Genomic DNA, 20198 nt, shown 5'->3' on the forward strand with positions numbered 1-20198 from the left:
CATTTGGTATCATGACTTCTTAAAATATCTTTAAGACTCCTCAAGTGCACCTTTTCTGAGAAGGTGTCACCTTTCAACCAGCAGCCTAAAGCAGGATGTCTAACAGCCTGATGTATCCTTTCCATTTTTGAAAGCCTCAAATCTCTCCACACTCAATCATTTCCCCTGTATTTTTTCCTGGCACTATGTTGAAAGGGCAATTTAAACATTAAGATTTATGTATCATTTAAAGTAAATGCAGTGAATTTTTTCTCAGAGAGGTGTGATTGGCCGCCATCTGGCTAAAATAATGAGTTATTTCCTGTTTAGTGACAAGGCAAAAAGAAAGAAGTGAAGAGGACCACAGAAGAGTATTACAGAATCAACTCTGAACTACAGGTTTGGGGAACCATTTGTGTATTTGGGCAATAACAGAGAAGTAAGTAAGCATGAGTTTTGATGTCAAACAGACCTGAGTTCTGGCTCTGAATCTTCTTACCAGTGTATAAACTTTGAGCAAGTATGTAACTATTATAAGCTTCAGGTTCATCATTGGTAAAGTGAAAACAGTAATAGGTCTGTTGTAAGATTAAAATATGGTAATATACATACAGTAGTAAGCACAGAGTTGACATATGGAAGGCAAGTCAATAATATTATAGATTATTATTATTTTCCTCAAGATATTTTATGAAAAACTAGAAGTTTTTTTTAAATAACTCATGTCTTATCAAGGAGCACATACATGTATCTTATCAGAGCCTCCAACATATTCACCACTTCTTAATTATTTGTACCAATTAATATGAGTCATCAATATAGGGGATTAATGTGATACTGCAAAGTATCCAAATGGTTGAAGTCTCATGGAACTATATTTTAAGAGACAGTTGGAAAGTTAACATAGCTGGAATCAAGACCATACATGTTAAATATTTTCTATTTCATATGAATACAAAATAGTTTTAATATACTTTTTGAACAATGGTGGAAAATAACCATACTTTGCCATATCAATGGCTGCAAACCATATACCTGAGTCTATGTTAATATGCTCTGGCATCCCTACACAGCAGCTGCAACTGGGACTACAATTTTGTTAAGCCTGCAGTAGTGTATCATTATGCAACAGGATCTAAGATGTTCATGAAGGTAAGAGTGGAAAATTAAATCACAGGTACAACCATCTCTGCCTCTTTTAGGTCTTGATCTCTGCCATTCCTTCTGGAATGCAACATTATTTATTTTTTTACCATCTCAACTAGGGGTGAGGTAGCCAGTTTCAATGACTTCCACCTAACTTTCCTTACTATGATAGCATTTATTCCACAGGCCAAGGAACTCGTGTGGGAGTTGTACCAATTATTAGTTATATGTTTGGAGATAGGGCAACCCATGTGAGTCATCCCTAGGCCTTTGTTCTGTTTATTACCTTATATCCCCATTTTAATAGGGGGGCTCCAGGGTGATGCTTTAGATTTCTGGGTATCAACTTCAACTCAGATCCTATATCCCAGAGTCCTTGAAATGTCTGGATATTCTTTTTTCCCTCAGTATATGGTTAACTGAGTAAGTGGTGATACATTCCTTTGGGGAAATAATTGAGGTAATTGTTGCCATATAGAGTCCTTCCTCCTGTGGACTCAGCATTTCCTTCAGTCAGTAGGCTCAGGGCCTGAAACTTGGCTCAGGTCTAGAACGTGGGCAAAGAGTCGCCATATTTCCCACATAGGGCTGGTTCCCTTAGCCTCCTAATCATAGATTTTTCATTTCTTTTGGTTGCATAAGTTAAGCAATATCCTTGTTGGTTGTTCATTTATCTTCTTCCTAATAATATTGTGCCTTATTAGTCATCTCATATCTCTGAAGGTCAGACCCTGAGTTGCCACTCCAGTCCTGCCTCTCATTACAATAGCTGTGCACAGCTTGCTTCTAATGATTAAGTACCCAGCCTCCATCACCCCCTTTTCCAGTCTGGTAATAGTACCTTTCTATCATTCCTTACTAAAGGGGAAAGATATCATTGAGCTTCCCAGTGACATGAATGTCCCTCTCACCAATACAATCCTTTTTGCTTTGGTAACCAAAATGTCTCCACAGACCTCCTACAAATCCCACACTGTTAGCTGGTAGGTTTTCTGGGTGTACATAGTGTATCCCCTCTCTCTTCACTTCTCTCTGCCTATTGATCCCTATTTCAGCTATTAGTCACAGTAGGTTAAGACTTTCTACTTCATTTAGAACAGCCATTTGTTTTTTCTAAGCTCCCAAGGATCATCCTAGTAGTATCCTAACACCTTTTTCCCTAAAGTCTTGCCAGGGAATTAATCCTATATCCCAGAAAAGTGGGAAATAAACTCACATATCCAACTTTATGTTCCCCTCCCTAATCCAGCACCTCAAGAAGTAATCCTATAAAAACTCTCTTTGCCCCTGCTAAAATATGGTAACCAGGCCTTACTGATTCTTTGATATATATTAGAAAACCTAGCCTTTCCCTGGTTGGGTTATACCCTATGACCCTAGATATTGGTCTGATGGTCAGGAGAGGAGGTGGAGACAGATCCTGAGAGGAATATATATTGTCTTGCAAAGCAGAATGAGGAAGCCCTATTGTTTAACAGGGATGTTTGGACAACTTCTGTGCCCTCATAGGAAACTGGAGAATTTAAGAATTTAAGATTTTTTGATAAAGTGACCCAGTTGGCCCCATCCCTAGACCCAGGATTCCATGTCTTTCCATTAGGCTTCTGATCTTGGCATTTCAGTTTTGTCCACAGTTAAAAAGTCAACTTTCTCTGGAGCCCTACTACTCTTGAAAGGTTCTTTCTTCCCTTCCAGCTTCAGGATTTGAAAGTATCTTTTTGTGATACTAAAAAGGCCCTTTGGCTTTCAGAGCTCACATTAACTAATTAACTAATTATTAATTATCCTCAGCATTTGAATGACTTTCTTAAATGTACCAATAGCACTGAGCAAAGGCTGTCTGATTCCATAGTTCTTATAATTACTATCCCCCAAAACTTTTCAAATGCCTGAGATATTCTCCTAATGGGGCATTTCCTTTCACTAGCATCCCACTTTAGTTAACCATTAGTGAATGTTTTAACTATATACCACTACAACATGTTGAGGTCTATGAGTACTCTACTTGCCAACAATGATGGAGTCATTACCAGTTGGCCAAAGGGAGATCCAACTCACTTCATAGTCTACTTCTTGGAACCACTCCTGAGATAATCAGAGGATATTGTTCTGACATAACTCAGAGGATACGTTCCCTGTGAGAGAGACTCTGAAAGGAAGATTTGTATGCAGGATATTTTTTGGTAAAGTGCTCTTGGGAACAACACCTACTGAGGAAGGGAAGGCAGTATTAGGCAGACAGAGAAGCTGAACCGCAATGCAGTCCTCCAGCAGAAGTCCCATCCAGAACTCTGGGAAGTTGTAAAGCTGGGAATGACCCTTCAAAGTAGTCTCAAATGGAGGTGATGAGGTTGGACCTTTGTATCTTCTTCAATAACCAGTTATTAGATACAGGCTGCCTCAGGGAAGAGAGCAAACTTCGATGAGGTGGCTTCTTCTAACTAAGGGCAATTTCTAGAGAAAGAATTAGCTAAGAGCTATTAGTAACCAGCACTTCTGTAAACTGGGGCAATAAGTGCTGTGGTTCTAGAAGGGTAGTAACTGGACTGAACACTATAGCATCCACTATACCCATTACTACTGAATTCATTTTTGGGTAAGTCTAAACCTCTATACACCTACCAGAATCACCCTGGTGGCAAAGAAACTTAGAGAGCCAAGAGAGTTCTTGGATTTATGATTAAGCAGACATTTTAAGAAAATGGAATCTACCCAAGAAATGTCTCATCTCAAGTGTTCAACAGTTTGACATTACTGCAGCTGCCTTCAGTGTAATTCACAATTGTTTCTAAAGATCCAAGACAATTACTTATTTCTTCCCAAGAAAATCTCTTCCAATTTTACAAGTGAGAAAGGAATGCCATAATATTTAGAATAATAGAATGAGTTGGTATGTTTCTAGTAAAGCCAATCCTACAATTGAACTTCTTATTAAACTGATCCTCCTGTGGATAAATGGCCAGCAGAGCCAAAGCCCTCTCACCATCTTCTGAGTTTGATCTATGAGCCTGCACAATATAACTTTTCAGGACAAGAATTTCTGTTAACCCTTTGTAATCTGCTGTATTAATGTAATATTGTTTTTTCCTTTCTCAGTAGGTGTTATTCCCAAAAGGACTTTACCTAAAAATATTCTGCATACAAATCATATCATCATCCAGTCAGCCAAAATGCTTGCTAAATTCCTTTGTCCCTATGACAAGAACTATAAGATACTGAAATATTGCAATATCGATGACTCACAAAAGTAAAAAATGCAGTTTCTTTCATCAACATTTAATGTGCTAAATGTGACTTTTCTGATTTTGCACTATGCATTTTTTAGAGTCAATAAGAAATCTTTTAGTAATCATTGACATATCAACTTCCTAGAACTAAAGAATTAACAAAGTTCAGAAGCAAATTTCTTGGTCTAACTTCAACATCTGAATTCAGTTTAACTTAGATCCAAATCCCTGCAGTCTTCAAAGAGAACTAGTGAGCCCTGATACCTATTAGTACCATATTTTTTCTTTTAACTTTTATTTTAGAGAGAGAAACAGAGAGAGAACAGAGAGAGAGAGAGACCATGTGAGCATGGAAGAGAGAGAGGGAAAGAGAGAGAGAGTCTAAAGCAGGCTCCACACTCAATGTGGAGCTTGAAATGGGCTTGATCCTGGAATAGTGATCTAAGCTGAAATCAGGAGTCACCCAGGCACCCCAGAAGTACCATATATCTGATGAAACTTGTTATGAAACTTTCCCTGTGGTGGAAGAAGGAATCAATCATGCATTGCTGTTAATCAGTAAACCATGGTAACTGGTCAAAGGATTGAACAGAGAACTGAAATTTTTAGCTGTCAGCAATATTTAAATACTTTCCAGTACACTAAAATTTGAAAACTTAATCCAAATACAATTCAAACAAGACAATTAATATAAAATATACCTAAGGAAATAAGTATCAGCATGTGAGTTTATGTTAAATTGTTTATAAATAACGAACAGCTCAGGGAAATTGGTTTTATATACAGTACATTCTTCCCTTGGTGCTTATCATGCATTTAGGAAAATGAAAATGTATTATAGTTGAGAGTCATTGAACTGCTTTTTTGCCAATGCTTGACACTTTTTCTGAATGCCACAATCAAGGAATCACTTAAAACTATGCAGAAACTTCAAACTATTCTAGACATAACCTAAGGATAGAACTTCTTGGGTTCCTTCTGTACAGGAGAGGCAGTAGAAATTTTTCAGGCTTTAGAACCACATTCCTCATCAATATGCAAACCATACCACAACTTATTAAAATTATGTGAGGGTGATACTATTACTCCCATTTCACAGATGAAGATTCTGAGACACAGAGATGCTAAATATCCTGTCCCAAGTCACACATTTAGTAATAATAGAAACATAATTCAGTCCTGGGCAGTTTTCCTGGTGAACTCATGGCTTTAATTACTTGGCAATTCTGGTTTCTGCCTATATTATTTATTAATAATATTAATAGACCAAGGAGTATTTGAGAAGAGGAATCAGAAATTAAAAAAAATATGCCTTTTATGTTTTTTATTTCTTATTTGAATCATGCAAACTAAGCTGATTATGCCATTTGATCATGGTTTTTTACCCTGTTAGGCATTTGCATTTGTATGCAAATTTTCACAAGAATCATGACTCTCAATGGACCATAAATGTTTCACACACTTAAATGGAACTAGATAGATAATTTTGCTGCTGGTATTGTTTTGTTTTGCTATTAAGTTATAAAAATTGCTTACATATTTTGGATATTAACTTCTCATAAGATGTATGGTTTTCAAATAGTTTCTCTCATTCTATAGGTTGTCTTTTCACTCTGTCAAATGTTTCCTCTGCTGTCCAGAAGTTTTTAGTTAGGTGAAATCCCACTTGTCCATTTTTGCTTTTGTTGCCTGTTTCTAGGGTTATGTTTGAAAAACATTGCCAAGACCTATTTCAGTGAGCTTTTTCTCTGCTTTGTTTTAGGAGTTTTATGGTTTTAGGTCTTTATGGTTTTAGGTTTAGGTTGAAGTCTTTAATCCACTTTGGTTGATATTTATATACGGTGTGAGACACATGTATTTGTGGTGCCCTTGTTGAAGAATAGATGACGATGCCAGGTTTATTTCAGGGCTTTCTCTTCTGTTTCATTGTTCTACAGATCTGTTTTTAGATACATAGTTTTATTCCAGTATCATACTGTTTTGATTTTATAACTTTGTAACATAATTTGGAATCAGAAAATATGATGCTTCCAGCCTTTTACTTCTTGTTCAAGATTGCTTTGGCAATTTGGAGTCTTCAGTGGTTCCATATGAATTTTAGGGTGTGTGTGTGTGTGTGTGTGTGTGTGCGTGCGCGCGCGCGTAAAAACTGCTATTGGAATTTTGATAGAGATTGCATTGAGTTTGTACGTTCTTTTGAGGGTTACAGACTTTTAATATTAATTCTTCTAATCTGTGAACATGAGCTATCTTTGACTTCCATTTTCTTCAGTCTCACCAGTGTTTTATAATTTTCAGTGTACAAATCTTTCACCTCCTTGGTTTAATTTATTCCTAAGTATTTTATCTTGTATAGTGCTACTGTAAACGGGATTGTTTTTGTTAATTTCTTTTTCAGATAGTTTTTGTTCATGTATAGGTGTACAACTGATATTTGTATGCTGATTTTTGTATCCTGCAAACTCCTTGAATTTGTTTATTAATTCTAAAAGTTGTTTGTTTGTTTGCTTTGGTGCAGTCTTCAGGGTTTTCTACCCATAGGATCATGTCATTTGCAAAAAGAGACTATTTCATTTCTTCCTTTCCAATTTGGACATCTTTTATTTCTTTTTCTTGTCTAATTGTTCTGGCTAGGACTTACACTACAATATTGAATAGAAGTGGTCAAAGTGAGCATCCTTGTTTTGTTCCTGATATTAGAAGAAAAGCTTTTAGCTTTTCACTGTTGAGTATAATATTAGGAATTTTGTCAAATGCTTTTTCTGTATCTACTGAGATGTTCACATGATTTTTATATTCCATTCTGTTAAACATAGCATATCACAGTGATTTGTTTGCATGTGTTGAATAATCCTTAAATCCAAGGATAAATCCCATTTGACCATGCTGTATGATCCTTTTAATGTGCTGCTGGATTTAGTTTGCTAGTATTTTATCAAGAATTTTTCAACAGTGTTCATCAGGTACAATCACCTGCAGTTTTAATTTCTTTTAGTGTCAGAGTTGAGCTTCAGTATAACATTAATGCTGGCCTCATAAAATGAGTTTGGAAATGTCCTCACCTCTACAGTTTTTTGGAAGTTTGAGAAGGATTGGCATTAATTATTTAAATTTTTGTAAAATTCACCTGTGAAGCCATCGGATCTTAGGCTTTTTTCCTTGTTGGAAGGTTTTGATTACTGATTCAGTCTTCTTACTTATTATTGGTCTGTTCAATTTTTCTATCTATTGGTGGTTCAATCTTGATAGTTTTCAATACTTCTTCATATCCTTAAAGTTATGTATTATTGTCTTCACATTTGAAGAAGCAATTACCTTCTCCAATCTTACTGACTGGCTTCAAAAAAGACCTTAACCAGTCAGCCTGGTTAGAGATTCTGATAGTCTCTCAGACCTTTCCTAATGGTGCAACTGCTCCACTCCTCTTATTCATTCTTTGGAGGGAAGAGTTAGAATTGTGTACTTTGCCTTAATTCTGCAAAGCCAGGCTGGGTACTGAGAGTCTCTTGTTTATTTTCTCCACAACAGTGCCCTTAAGTGTCAAGGTCATGTGCCATTTCCCCATCCGACAGAGTTGAGCCAGCTAATGTTTGTGTGTTGCATGTGGGAGCTTCTATAAAGTCTGTGGTGGCTCTCACGTGCCATCCAAGGAGGCTTCTTTGTGTTCAGTCTGCAGGGGAGTGAAGGTTGCTGGGAGTGTGCATCCACTCACAGTCAGGAGTTGTCAGATGAAGCGTCCTACAGAGCTGTGGGTGGGGCTCTTGGTGGAGACCTTCAGCAGGAGGCCTGTTGTTAAGATCCCCTGGGTTCTGTGAGCCCCACCTTTCTCTCTGCTTCTAATGGTCCTGAGATTTCTCAGCCATTTCAATCCCTTCAGTGTTCTGGGTGGGGCAAGGCAGAAATGGATCTCCTGGGCAACATTCTAAAAGATTAGGAAAGCTGGGGTCACATTTTGCTCTCATTTAACCCCATGGGAAAAATCAAGACCTGAAGGCATTTTTCTTTCCCTAGAGTTGTGTTTCCTCAAGACAGGGGTGACATGAGTGAAGTGAAACTGCTCTTACCTTCTTCAATGCATCTAGTCTCACATTTTTTGGTCCACCAAGGTACTGGAATTTTGCAGGTATTCTCCTGGCCTTTCATAAAGGTGTTTTTATTTGGGAATAGTTGTTAAAAATGAGTGTTTCTGTGGGAGGTATGGTGCTGAGACATCCTATTTCTCCATCTTGCTGATGTCCTTCCCGATCTTAATTTACTAACGATTTTATCATGATTTGCTTTCTACATCTACTGAGGTAGTCTTAAGGTAGTCTTACAGGTTTTCTCTTTTACTTCATTGGTATGGTAAATGATGTTTCAAGAGTTTTGTGATATTAAATCTTCCTTGAGTTCCATAGGTAAACCTTAACTTCATCATATATATTTTGTGTTTTATACACTATTTTATGTTTAGTTTTCTATTGTTCTGTTGAGAAATTTTGCATCTACATCCCAGGCCAATAGTTCTCATTTCTTCTACCCTTGTCTGGTTTTGATATCAAATTTATAATGCCTTATAGAATGAATTAGGGACATTTTCCAGTAGTCCTTGACACTTTTAGAGATTTTATATAAGATTAGATGATCTTCTCAGTGAAAGCTTATTATTACTCATGTGTAAAACCATTCAGAATTGATGTTTTCTCTGTGGGAAAATTTTCTCGCCAATAGTTACTTTTTTATTTCTACTATAAGAAACACATGACCTAGGAAATTAAAACCTACAATCTCTTAACTCTTTTTCATCCAACTTTAAAAACTTATATTAACTTTGTAACTTGACACTCTGATGACAAAAACTTACCAATGTCAATTAAAAGATGAAAACTATGTATCTTTCCAAAAATCTTAATGTTCAAATATTATCATCTCACCCACAGTACATTCATTCATGTTTTTGTAAAGACAATGCTAGCAGACCCCATTCCTACTTATCTTTTTTTTACTACTTCTCTTGTCCAAAATTTCAATATTGTAATTAATCACAGTTGTATTATAGTCAAATAATTGCCCCACTTACAAAACACTTTTACTGTTATACACTTGATTTTTTTTTTTTCCTTTTTGTCATGGTAAGCTTAAACTTACCAGGCTTAGTTTAATGAATCTGATGTATTGCCTATCCAGTTTGAACAATTACCAAATTATAAAAAGTAGTGTATCAAATATAATCTCCATCCCAGATTATAATGAAGTTAATACTAAAAATATGTGGGTTTTTTTTTCATTTTTAGTACATCAGAATGCATCTCTAATATAGTAGTTCTAACAGTATGGGCCGGTTGACCCACGGTTGTCCCCATCACTCTTTCAAGGAGTTCATTTTCAAATAACATTAAGATTGTGGTTGCCTTTTTCTTTCCTATCCTCATGAGTAGACAGTGAAGTTTTCCAGAGGCTACACGACATGTGATATCACAAAGGAATGAATGCAAAAGCAGATATTAGAATTCATCTGTTTTCTATAAAGAAAGTTATTTTAAAGACTTGCAAAATGTAAAATAGTGCCACATTTCTACTTTTTTTAAATTTGTTTTGGAAAATATAGCTATTTTTATGAAAATAATGTGTAACTAGATTATTTTTATTTCATTTTATTTTTTTTAATTTTTTTTTTTACGTTTATTTATTTTTGAGACAGAGAGAGACACAGCATGAACGGGGGAGGGGCAGAGAGAGAGGGAGACCCAGAATCAGAAGCAGGCTCCAGGCTCTGAGCCATCAGCCCAGAGCCCCAAGCGGGGCTCGAACTCATGGACCGCGAGATGGCGACCTGAGCCAAAGTCGGACGCTTAACCGACTGAGCCACCCAGGCGCCCTGATTATTTTTATTTTAAATGAGTTAATATTTTATTTTAATTTTTGTGTTTTAGTTTACAATACATGCATATCAATAGATATAGCCCACTTAAACAAAATAACTTTAGGGTCCTCAATGATTCTTTAAGTTACAAGAAATCCTGAGACCCAAAAGTTTGAGAGCAAGGGCTCTCATGTAGAATACCACTCAAGTAAAAACAAACAGTTCCATAAGGTCATAACATACTCTAGTCAGAATTCAACTTTCCTCCATTTTGTAATCATTTCTTAAATTTGTTTGTTGAACTCAGAATGCAAATGAGGTCTATATGTCACAATGTAAGTTCCTTTAAATCTATAAATTCCTCACTGGTTGTTTTTTGTTTCTGTTTTTGTTTTTCCAATTTGTTGAAGAGAGCAGGTTGTTTTTCCTGTATAATTTTTGCAGTTTCATTTTTGCCGATTACATCCCCATGCTGTCATTTAACATGTTCCTCCACTCAGTATATTTTCTGTATGATATTACTTACATATAGAAGACTGAACAGATTCAAATTTAATATTTTTGGCAAGACACTTCATAGGTTTTATAATGTAAAGGTTTTTCGCACCCCCCCACCTCTTTTTATGATGTTAGTAGTCCTTGGTGACCATTACCTACCTAGAACTGTTAATTTGCTTGTGGTTGCAAAATGATGATATAATATGTCTGGTATTCCTTAAGTTAGTAAACAGAAAACCTCCATAAAAATAAATGTTTTGGTCTATTTGGGTCTAATTTCCTCTGCAATTCAGAATAATCGCAGAAAACTTGCTAAATCTACTTGGTCTCTTTTTAGGCCCTCTTCACTCCATAGTTAAAATAGAACATTTGTGATAACGATTAGAAGACACTCTTCACATACAGACCCAGCTAAACCAATAGTGAAGAACTGAGCTCTCCTCTTCCGTCTGATGATAGCCAAGTTGACTCATGACTCCAGAATGGGAGGTAGGGCAGGCAGGAGACTATAGAAAGAAACATCTCACCAAAAGATATGTGAAGTGTTTTATTCAACACACTCTCAGAAAAATCTGTAAGTTGAAAATCACGGTGTCTTTCTACTTGCGATTTCATTTTGTTGAAAGCTAACTTTGTCCCTTAGGAAAAGGACTGGAAACCTGAAATAGACTCTACTGGTGTTTAATGACTTTTAAAAAATTACTCTCTGCAATACCAGCAATTTCACTGCCAGCCCTGGAGAAGGCCATTAACTTTTACGAGATTGTTTAGTCCAACAGCGGCAGAGTGAAAGTGAAATGCACTTGGAGCAGTAGATGTTGTTAGGGCCTCCTGCAGGATACTGGCTCATCTGGCCCACACTGTCAAGCTCTTGTCTGGTTGCCCGTTGCCTGAGTACCAGAGTACATTCTTCACACAGAGGCTGTATGTTTTGCTTTCACTCTGCATAAATTGACAGCCTAAATTCAAGGCAGCATGTATGTATGTTATCTAAATTCTTAAGTGTTTCTTTTGTTGTGAATAAACAACAAAATATGAAACGTGATTTTTTTTTTTTTCTTTCTCTGGTTTCTTCAAAGAAGCTTCAAAGAAGCTGAGAAGACATGCGAGTTGTCATGATTCTAAGGGTGCTGTCTGGCAGTGTTTTTAATCAGGCTTCTTCAAAAGCTGGTTGAGAGTGTTTGGTAGGTTGATTCAGAAAGGAGCCTGAGCATGCATACTTCAGAGGGAACTGAACGTGCTTGCCACTAATTCAATTTGTGTGTCTTTTTCTTCCAATTCAAACAGGGTGAACAAAATAAATAAACTTAAAAGAAACCCAAAGGAATAGTATAAAACTTTAATTCAACAGTGACAAATTTCAGTTCTTTAATTCCAAGCATTCTGGTTAGAAATGAAAGGATTTCAGAATACAAGAAAATGTCCTATGTGGCCAGAGACAAAGATATAGTAACAGCCAAGCCAAGAAAATTTGCAATATGGTGCTTCATTTTAATAGTGCTTCATTTTATAAATTTCTGATGCTAAGAATGATTTCAGGTGGTACTTTATAGGGTGTAAAGAATTTTTATACACATTTTCTTAGTGAAAACTCACAAAATCCCCAAGAACTTTCTCTCTCCAAAGCCCATGTTCTTTCTTTAATTCAATCCCCACCTAGGTTTCATTTGTTTTGTTTTGTGCTTTAATGAAGTATTTAAGTACATAATCTTGTTGGTCTTGGATTTCACAGCCTCCAGAACTATGAGAAAAAATTTCTGTTGTTTATAAGCTACTCAATCTACAGCATTTTGTTATAACAGCCCAAACAGACTAAGGCATTGGGTAATGAGAAAAATAGCATCAGGGAGCCTGGGCGGCTCAATCAGTTAAGTGTCCAACTTCAGCTCAGGTCATGATCTCATGGTTCATGGGTTTGAGCCCCATATCGAGCTCTACACTGACAGTGCAGAGCCTGCTTGGGATTCTCTCTCTCCCTCTCTGTCCCCTCCCCCACTCGTGTGCACGCTCTTTTTCTCTCCCTCTCTCTCTCAAAATGAATAAACTTAAAAAAAAGAAAAAAGAAAAATGGCATCATTGACAGAAATAGAGATGCTAGATTGAGAATTTTTTTCCTCATACAAAACTACATAATTTTGTTCATCAGATTCAATTAATTAAAAGAGGATTCTTTAATCTCAACTAAATCCCACAGAATCCAACTAACTGACTGACATTTTCACTTGTGTATCTTAAAGGGCATATCAATTATAATTTTGCCTAACAGAGGTCTTAACTTCCACTCCATGACAACTGTTTTTCCTGAATCTTCCTTGACTCAGTAAATGTCATCACTTTCTATCCAATTTCTCAGGTGAAAAATATAGAGTTATCTAGGGAAAAAATCTAGAATTGATTCTTGTATTTCCTTCACCTCAACACCATCACTACTACCATACAATCCATCAACAATACTTTTATCTCCACCTAAAAAACATATTGTGGAATCTGTTTACTTCTCTTTATTTTCACTATTTTTATCCTGGTCTAAGTCACTGTTAACTCCAGCTTTAATTCCTGCAAAAGCCTCCCAGCTGGTTGTTTCCCTTCTACTTATGCTCCTTTATAATCTACATAAAAGCCAGAGTAATGTTTTAAAAATATAAAACAGATTTTTCCAACTCCCACATCAAATTCTTCAGTAGTCTTCTATTCCATTTAGAACAAAATCTAAATTCCATGGCCCATTAGATCCCAGTTGATCTGACTTTCCCTTACCTGTGAATTCTCCCACCTTTACCCTTCATTCCCTATGCTCTTGCAACATTGCCTTTCTAGAATGGGCCAAAATATTTTCCTCCCTGGGGTCTTTGTCCTTGTTCTCTCATGCTGGAGTTGTCTGTTTCTAGATCTCTGAATAGCTGGTGCCTTCTAGTCACCCAGTATTAGCTCAAATGTTACCTCCTCACTGACATTCAATTGGAAATAGCCTTTTCCACCACCCTAAACCATCACTTTCTATTACAACATACTACATTTATTTATTTCGTAGCATGCATCAAAAGCCTCATTCAAAAAATCTCATTTATTTGATTATTTTTCATTGCTGCCTTCTTACCCTAATGTCATTCAATTAAGGGAGGATCTAGTCTGTCTGGTTCACTCCTCTATTCCTTGTGTCTGGCATACATTTAGCCCTCACTGACTATTTGTGAAAGGAACAAATGAACAAAGTCCCTCTTGCTGTGTAAAGCAATATAATTCTGGCTATATCGAGTTCCCATTCTGTTAGGCTAAAAGATGGAAAAATATCAGGGTGAATGTAAACTTTTATGCAAGCATTGTTAGAGATCCAGATCTGCACAGTGAAAACCTTAGTCACATAAAGGAAAACAAAGATTAAATTGTAAGAAACATTTGGAGATACTTGTGGACTGTTATGCCTCCCCATGGCCTCTGCAAGTCTATAAAAAACAGAAACCCAGGCCATATCCTGGCTAATGTGCTACTGCTTTCTATAGAAAGAGAAGAAAACTCAGCTTGTGGTCTAATATAGCAGGGCTGGTAGTTTGAGAGACAGCAGGATTAATGCTTTCCAATGTGACAGGATCTCTCACCCTAGACTCCAGAGGGCAGAGAGCAAGGACCACATAACCACCAAGGCCAGTGTTCTGACTTCTGGCAAATATACAGGTCCCAGAGTGAGTTATGAGTTAGGCCTGGCAGATTACATGTTGCCCCAAGAAGAGATGAAGAGAAACAGAAGAGGGATGGACAAGTGCCCATGGGAAAAGAAGAGTATTAGCTCTCACACAAACCACTGTGCCCTAAGTGACTGGCTTAAACAGAAATCTGGCATCAAGAAAGGGAGCTGAACAAAGTAAAAAATAGCAGACAATCCCCTCCCTTCTCATTCTTTAACTTTCTGATGAAGGAATAAAACATCGCTACCAGATGTATGATGTGATGACATTAATTATCTTATTCTTCATTCATCAAGACAGAATTGATTCATATCATCATTAACATAAGACCACTTTACAAAAACTAGTATATTGCAGTTATTAGTAATTCTGGTCCTGCACAAACATGGACTCAAATTATGTTATTATCACTTAGAGCCATGACACTTTTAACAGTGGGAATACTTGACTACTACTACATAAGAATGGGTAAGGAAAACAGACGATTCATGTAAAAAGTTTAATTCAGCACCTGGAACACAGAGCTCTCAATAAATAATAAAATATAAACAAGATATAAAGTTACTATTTTACTATCTAATCTTTCTTTTTCTTCCAGTGGACAAAACAAGTGTCCTTAAATGAATGTATATTTTCTCCCCCAAGAGTCTATTGGATATTTTGAATTTGAAAGAATTTGACAGACTAGAAAAAAGTAATTTTTCTATATTTAAGATATGTGTAGGTCTATATATGCCCTTGAAATCAAGCATGAGCTGCATAATTTAATTATTAAGACCAATAATCAAATAGTGAATGAATAAATATAATTTTAGAATAGAAACTTCACTCCAAAGCAATGTCCTATTATTTTCTGCTCACCTGTTTAGCAAGGAATAAAAAGCTGAATGATGAGTTCATAATTATAGCATATAAAGAAACAGATACCTTTGTACACTTTTGTTGGAAGCATGAGTAAATGCAAACTCTCTGGGGAACAATTACTCAATATGTGCCAATAACTTTAAAAATGATTCCTCTTTGTATATATAAACCACATCTTCTTTATCCATTCATCAGTTGATGGACATTTAGGCTCTTTCCATAATTTGGCTATTGTTGAAAGCGCTGCTATAAACATTGTGGTACATGTGCCTCTATGAGTCAGCAGTCCTGTATCCTTTGGATAAATATGTGGAACTTCAGAAACTTAACAGACCATGGGGGAAGGAGAGGAGAAAAAATAGTTACAAACAGAGAGGGAGGGAGGCAAACCATAAGAGGCTCTTAAATACAGAAAACAAACTGAGGGTTGATTGGGGGAGGCAGGGGCAAGGGGAAAATGGGTGATGGGCATTGAGGAGGGCACTTGTTGGGATGAGCACTGGGTGTTGTCTATAAGCAATGAATCATGGAACTCTACCCCCAAAATGAAGAGCACAATGTATACACCGTATGTTAGCCAACCTGACAATAAATTATATTGAAAAAAAGATTCCTCTTTGATCCAGCAATCCCATTCCCCGTAGCTTATCCTAAGGAAATAATAGAGGAGTTACATAAAGATGCATGCATAGTATCTCATTTTTCTAACAGTCCTTGCTCCCCAGAAAACTTAATTGTCCATTATTTGATATTTTGTTAAATTATGATAAATGTTTTGTACCCATTAAAAATGAGAAAAAATATATATACATTGACATTTAAATGGTCATTGTTATTCATTAAACAATTATGCTACAGAAGAGAGGCTGGGAGGATGGAAGAGTAGGAGGACCCTAAGTTTACCTCATCCTATGGACACAATTAGATAACACTCATATCAGCAGAAATAACCCAGAAAATGACCAGAGACTGTCAGAACAAAGTCCACAACAAAAGGTAGAGAAGAGGCCACACTGAAGAGGGTAGGGAGGGTGGAGATGTGGGGAATGAAACAGACCGTGGCTGTCTGTGGTTGGAAGGGAGTTGCGGGCAAGGAGAAGGATGAGAAGCAGATTATCACACCAGGAACCCTAAACGAGGAACATGAACCCCCATAATATTTGGGTTTGAAAGTGAGAGGGGCTGGATTTTGTGAGTTCTTAAAACCAAATGACTGAAAGTCTGGAATTTTAAAAATCAGTGGGCTCAGTTCCAGGAGAGCTTGGAGTGTGATAGGAAGTGGAGTCCCCTACCTTAAAGAGGCAGCACAAGAAACAGCCCACAGAGATACAGGGCAGAAGCAGTAGTTTGAAAAACTCCTGGTGTATATTGGAGGGATAATTATTTACTTACCTCAGAGGGAGATTCCTCCAGTACCAAAGGAGCTGGCCAGGTGATGTCTCCCTCCCCTGCTCCTCAGGATAAACACATGGTCACCTATAGAAGTCACACAGTGCCCATGTTCACTACCTAACTTGCTTACATCAAGCCCTGCTTCCCAGCTCTTCAGTGGGTCCACCCTTCTCAGTCATGCCTACCTCAGCCTACCTACTCATGCTGCAGGTTCCCTCCTTCAGAAGACTAGTGCCAACAGTGTATCTCCCAACCTGTGCATTTTGGTGGTAGCAGTGAGAACAGGGGCCCTGTGAAGGCTCAAGCCACAACTTGTTAAAACTGGGTGCCCCATCTCAGCTGGGGACCAAACCCTGTCCATAAAGGCAAAGAGAGACTCTGCAGATGACTGGAATGAAGGAAGATTGGCCAGGACAAAATAGCAGGGCACATGTAACACATATAGGAGACATCTCCTGAAGTGCCAGGTTCTGGGTAACTGGGGAAACTGCATTGCAGGGCACTATATGACCTTTTATTCATAAGGCCATTACTTTCCAGAGCAGAGAGACATAGCAGACCCTCTTAACACACAGAAACAGACACAGAGAGTTAGAAAAAAATGAGGAGATGGAGGAATATGTCCCAAATGAAAGAACAGGACAAAACCACAGCAAGATACCAAAGTGAAACACATATAAATAATATGCCCGATAGAGAATTTAAAGTAATACTCACAAAGATATTCACTGGACTTGATAAAAGAGTAGAGGACATCAGTGAGGCCCTTTACAAAGAGAGTAAAAAAAAAAAAAACAAATCAGAGATGAACACAATAAACAAAATTAAAATTACACTAAAGAGAATAAATAGCAGGCTAGAGGCAACAGAGGAGCAAATTAGTGACCTGGAGGTCAGAGTGATGGAAAGTAATCAAGCCGAACAGGTAACAGAAAAAATATATATAAAATGAGAATAGACTTAGGAAACTCAGCAACTCTCTCAAAGGTTATAGGGATCCCATAAGGAGAAGGGAGAGAAAAAAAAAATATGTATATATATATATATATATATATATATATATATATATATATATGGAGAGAGAAAGAGAGAGAGAAGGAGGGAGGGAGAGAGAGAGCACAAGTGGGGGAGAGCAGCAGAGGGAAAGAGAAAGAATCTTAAGCATGCTCACCACTCAGCATGGGGCCTGACACAGGGCTCAATCCCACAACCTGGGGATCAAGACCTGAACCAAAATCAAGAGTCAGACACTCAATGGACTGAGCCACCCAAGTGTCCCTAATCAATATTTTTATAAAATAAATATACATAGAAATTCACCATAAGCACCTTGATTGATTCTGCTTACATGGTTTATTCAGACATGGAAACAATGTCTGGACTATGCGGAACAGATGAAATGGTTACTCCATCTCCATTTATAATGGCCTAAAATTGTTCTTTCCCATGTGTATAACTGCTGATATAACTGAAAAACCAGAGCAGCAAATCAATGGGATAGGACAAAATAGACTTTAAAACACAGACTGTAACAAGAGAAAAAGAAGGGCATTATGTAATAATAAAGGGGACACTTTAATAATATATAACAATTGTAAATATTTATGCATTCAACATGGAATCACCCAAATACATAAAACAGTTAACGCTAACATAAAGGAACTAATCAACTGTAATATAATAATTGTAGGGGACTTTAACACCCTGCTTACATCAATGGACAGATCATCCAAACCAAAAAAATCAACAAGGAAACAGTGGCTTTGAATAACACACTGGACTAGATAGGTTTAACAGTGTATTCAGAAAATTCTACCCTAAAACATCAGAATAAACATTCTTTTCAAGTGCAGATGGAATATTCTCCAGAATAAGTCACATAGACCATGAAACAAGTCTCAACAAATTAAAAAATGCTGAAGTCATATCATGCATCTTTTTTTACCACAACACTATGAAACTAGAAATCAACCATAAAAAAAATTTAAAAACAGCACATGAGGTTACATAACATGCTAGTAAACAATGAGCGGGTCAACTAAGAAATCAAAGAAGAAATCAAAAAGCACATGGAGAGAAATGAAAATGAAACTACAATGGTTCTGAATCTTTGCAATACAGTCAAAGTTGTTTTAAGGGAGAAATTTATAGTAATATAGTCCTACTCAAAAAGCAAGAAAAACCTCAAATAAACAATCTAACCTTATATCTAAAGAAGCTAGAAAAAGAAGAACCAAACTCAAAAACCAGGTGTAAATATTAGACCAGAAATAAGTGATATAAAAACTTAAAACAAAACAAAACAACAAACAAACAAAAACAATTAGAACAGATGAATGAGCCCAGGAGCTGGCTTTTGGAAAAGGCCAACAAAATTAATAAACCTCTACCAGACTCATCAAAGAGACAGAGAGAGAAAGAACTAAAATAACCAAAATCACAAATGAAAGAGGAGAAATAACAACTGATAACACAAAAATACAAATGACTGTGAGAGAATATTATGAAAAATTATATGCCAACAAATTGGGCAATCTCAAAGAAATGGATAAATTCCTAGAAACATATAACCTAACAAAATGAAGCAGGAAGAAATAGAAAATTTGAACAGACTGATTACCAGCAATGAAATTGAATCAGTAATCAAAAAAGTCCTAACAAACAAAAGTCCAGGACCAGACAGCCTCACAGGCAAATTCTACCAAACATTTAAAAGAGTTAATACGTATTCTTCTCAAACTATTCCAAAAAATAGAAGAGGAAGGAAAACTTTCACATTAATTCTATGAGGCCAACATTGTCCTGCTACCAAAATCAGATAAAGATACCACAAAAAAGAGAACTACAGACCAACATCTCTGATGAACATACATCCAAAAATTTTCAACAAAATGTTAGCAAACTGAATTCAAGAAAACATAAAAAAATAAAACCAATACCATGATCAGGAGGCACCTATTACTGGGATGCAAATGTGGGTTAATATTTACAAATCAATCAATGTGATACATCACATCAGTAAGAGAAAGGATAAAAATCATATCATCATTTCAAAAGATGGAGAAAAAGCATTTGACAAAGTATAACATCCATTCATGATAAAAATTCTCAACAAAGTAGGTTTAGAAGGTACATACTTCAACATAATAAAGCCATACATGAAAAAACACAGCTAATATACTCAATGGTGAAAAACTGAGAACTTTTCTCCTAAGATCAGGAACAAGAAAAAGATGTCCAGTCTCACCACTTTTATTCAACATAGTACTGGAAGTCCTAGCCATAGCAATCAGACAACAACAACAAAATAAAAGGCATCCAAATTGATAAGAAAGAAGTAAAATTTTCATTACTTGCAGATGATAGGATACAATATATTGAAAACCTTAAAGACTCCACCAAAAAACTACTACAACTGATAAATGAATTCAGTAAAGTTGCAGGATACAAAATCAATACACAGAAACCCATCGCATTTTAATACACTAATAATGAAGCATCAGAAAAAGAAATTAAGAAAATAATCCCATTTTCAATTATACCAAAAATAATAAAATATCTAAGAAT

At 36.5% G+C, this 20198-nt stretch overlaps 1 long non-coding RNA gene and 1 other non-coding gene across 2 annotated transcripts in view; both read right to left on the minus strand.

Moving 5' to 3' along the window:
* The window catches only part of LOC122230536, a 178712-nt gene that overhangs the window by 27197 nt on the left and 131317 nt on the right, over positions 1-20198 (minus strand). The gene's annotated exons all lie outside the window — the stretch shown is intronic.
* Positions 18002-18131, minus strand: LOC122230869. The gene has a single exon (XR_006207939.1). It is a non-coding gene; the product is annotated as a small nucleolar RNA SNORA20 (small nucleolar RNA).

The sequence above is a fragment of the Panthera tigris genome, chromosome C2, assembly GCF_018350195.1.
Source record: "Panthera tigris isolate Pti1 chromosome C2, P.tigris_Pti1_mat1.1, whole genome shotgun sequence".
NCBI classification, from domain to species: Eukaryota; Metazoa; Chordata; class Mammalia; order Carnivora; family Felidae; genus Panthera; species Panthera tigris.